The 3721-nt window shown below is 32.1% G+C and overlaps 1 long non-coding RNA gene across 1 annotated transcript; it reads left to right on the forward strand.

Moving 5' to 3' along the window:
- Nucleotides 1-792: 792 nt before the first annotated feature.
- On the forward strand, nt 793-3347 carry LOC148782866 (uncharacterized). Its single transcript, XR_016052196.1, has 2 exons — nt 793-906; nt 2790-3347. It is a non-coding gene; the product is annotated as an uncharacterized LOC148782866 (long non-coding RNA).
- The last annotated feature ends 374 nt before the right edge of the window (nt 3348-3721 follow it).

The following is a 3721-nucleotide window of genomic DNA, read 5'->3' on the forward strand; positions in this document are numbered from 1 at the left end:
CACACCATTCCACTATTGACTGTTATGATAAGAGTGTGACCTTTAGACTCCGTACCCAACCTGAGCAACACTTTCTCTGTATTAGGGATGCTTCCCTCATACAATTTATTTATGCTCTTTGGGCTCTCTTCTGACTAAAAGATGTATCGGATATTAGCCTATGTGGTAGAAAACCATGATATACAGTCCAAGTTAGAAGAGATCCCAGTAGTAAATGAATACTCCTATCTTTTTCAGCATCAGATACGCAAAATTTAGAGGACTAAATTTCTATAAAAGGGGAAGAATGTGACGACCCAAATTTTTCTGAATAATAATAATAATAGTAATTATAATAATAGTAACAATAGTAATAAATACAATAAAAAAAAAAAAAAAAAAAAAAGTAAAAATAAAAATAGTAATGATAATAACAAAAAAAAATAAAACAAAATACATACATAAAGAAATGATTTTGAGTGATGGTTAATTGTATTTTTAATACGTTTTTCATCTTTCTTGATACGTTTGGAAAGAAGTAGAAGTCTTGTCATTTTGAAACAGGTAGCAGGCTGTTAGTCCTTTTGCCAAATAATAGAAATTGTATTTCAAAACAAACTTTTTTATCTGGTCCACATGAGCATTTTGGTCTTTAGAAATTTCAATTTTTTTTTTGGTTACACCTTATCTTCGAGTGAACGTAAGCATTTATTGTTACACATCATATGAGATAAAAAGTTAAAAAAAGCCGGTGGGGGTTTTAAAAATCTCTCTCCCTACAAAAACGTTCTCACTCTCTGATAAAACATTCTCTCTCAATGGGTTAAAAGCCAGCAAGCAGTGAAGTCTCTCTCTCGTTAAACAAGAAGGGGGTGCTCTCTCTCTCATTCGCTCACTGAAAAACAGGAGCTTCGTGTTGATAAACAGGTAACCTTGAGCAATCATTACAGCGATTTCTCCCTCTCGTAGTTATAAGTGTTTACAATGAACACTCTTTGCACTAAACACCATTGATTCCAGTTTTATTCAAAACATAATACATCGGAGTGATATATAGGTATGTGATCTCATTTTTCTGAAAAATAGTTTGTTTTTAAATAAAATTATTATTTCTGTCTATTGTTCAAAATTTTAGACACTGTACATTAATAGAAATACAATTATTATTATTGTCTATTGTTGAGAATTTTAGACATTGTAAATTATTAGAAGTAAAATTATAATTTTAGTCTAATGTTGGGAATTTTTGACACTGTAAATTAATAAAAATAAAATTATTATTTATGTCTATTCTTAAGAATTTTAGATACTATAAATTATTAGAAATAAAATTATTATTTCTGTCTATTATTGGGAATTTTAGACACTGTAAATTAATAGAAATAAAATTATTATTTCTATCTATTGTTGAAAATTTTAGACACTGTAAATTAGTAGAAATAAAATTATTATTTCTAGCTATTGTTGGGAATTTTAGAAACTATAAAGTACTAGAAAAAAAATCTTTATTTCTGTCTATTGTTGGGGATTTTAGACACTGTAAATTATTGGAAATAAAATTGATTATTTACGTCTATTGTTATGAAATTTAGACACTGTAAGTTTTATTGATATTTTTGCTTTTAGTAAAATTGTGATATTCCGTTTATGATTACGAATTTTAGATATCGTAAGTTTTTTGTATAAGTGGCTTCATTTTTCCTGAAAAATTATCTTTTGAAGAAAACCGATATTTCTATGATATTCCCAGAGATATTTATACATTTAATTATAGTATTTTCGAAACTGTAAGTTTTACGTATTTATGTATTTAATTGTAATATTTGCAGCATAAATCTTAGATACTATCAAAGTTATATGTATGTGTTATATGTGTTATGTACAAATGTCATATGCAAGTGTTATGTGCACGTCTTATGTGCATGTATTATGTGTACGTGTTATGTGCAAGTGTTATGTTCATGTGTTGTGTGCAAGTGTTATATGCAAGTATTATGTACAACCTCAAGTATTATGTGCAAGTGTTATGTGTAAGTATTATGTGCAAATATTATATACAAGTGTTACGTGCAAGTGTTATGCGCAGGTGTTATGCATAATTGTTATGAGCAAGTGTTCTGTACAAGTGTTATGTGCTAGCGTTATGTGCAAGTATTTTATGTAAGTGTTGCGTGGAAGTGTTATGTGTAAGTGATTGTTATAAATTGCTTTATGTGAATTTATGTTAATAATTCAAAGATATTTTGAAAATACGATATTATTGTTTCCTAATATCTACTACATTGATATATGACCTACAATTGACACAATAATGTCTTTTGAATTTATGTGTATCGTAATAAAGTATGTGTGCATGGTAACATACTTCTGATATATGTGTGCATGGCTACATGCTTCTGATGAGATATGTGTACATGGCAACATGCTTCTGATGAGATATGTGTGCATAGAAACATTCTTCTGATGAGGTATGTGTGCATGGTAATGTGCTTCTGATAAGATATGTGTGCATGAAGATATGGTTTTGATGAGATGTGTGTGCATAACAACATGCTTCTGATGAAATATGTGTGCATGGCAACATGTTTTTGAAGAGCTATGTGTGCATGGCAACATGCTTCTGATGAGATATGTGTTCATGGAAACATGCTTATGATGAGAAATATGTGCATGGCAACATGCTTCTAATGAGATATGTGTGCATGGCAATATGTTAAGATATGATATGAGCGCATGGAGACATGCCTATATTATGATCCGATTAGAAATTTGTGCCGACAGTGATGATTTATCCATACTCTCTATGATAGGATGAGAGTAAAGAATGGATTGTGTTTGGGAGGTCGCACCACCAAAATTATATGAGGCACTACTCATTGGGACCGCTTTGGTAGTGTAATGCTCACTTGCTAGATGGGCACATGAGAGGGTCGTGTCTAGTAAGGCCAGTGCCTATCAACAGCCCCAAAGCGAGCTGGGGTTGTGTGCTTGTGTGAGACACTATGCAACAGAATTACTCGTTGGTGGTGCTTCTCCCAATGGGATGGAAGGATTTCTAACCTCGGACCTGAGGTTAGTGCTTCTGTTGCAGGACTTCTATTGTGGTGAATGCTTACTGCTGGACTTCTGTTGTTGTGAATGCTTACTGCAGGACTTTGGTTGTTGTGAATGCTTACTGCAACACTTCTGTTGTTGTGTAGGACTTTTGTTGTTGTGAATACTTACTACAGGACTTTTATTGTGGTGAATGCTTATTGTAGGACTTCTGTTATTGTGAATGCTTACTGCAAGACTTATATTGTTGTGAATGTTTACTACAGGACTTCTATTGTTGTGAATGCTTACTGCGGGACTTCTGTTGTTGTGAATGGTTGTTGATTCTATTTGATACTTAATTGCAGTAATGTTAGATTATTGTTGATCTTGATATGAATCGTGTGTCTAAGTGGACTCATCCGGTATGCCGATGAAATATGAGTGGACCCATCCAGGACATGGTGGGGTATATAGATGACCTACTTGGGACGCCAGTAGGATACTTTGTGAAATCTTTTATATTATATTAAACTGGGCATTTCTGTTAAAGAAATTACATATGCACTTTTTTATACTGGTTTAGTATGCATCCAAATCTTTGGAATTATGTTAAATTGTGTGTTTTTGAATTTGAATAAGTTATCTATGTATGCTCTTCCTCATATTATGCATTCTTTTAGAAAATATTTGCACTTTCCAACCATGT

This window comes from Amborella trichopoda, chromosome 3 (genome assembly GCF_054954075.1).
Source record: "Amborella trichopoda isolate Santa Cruz 75 chromosome 3, AtrichopodaSantaCruz75HAP2 v2.0, whole genome shotgun sequence".
Classification (NCBI taxonomy): domain Eukaryota; kingdom Viridiplantae; phylum Streptophyta; class Magnoliopsida; order Amborellales; family Amborellaceae; genus Amborella; species Amborella trichopoda.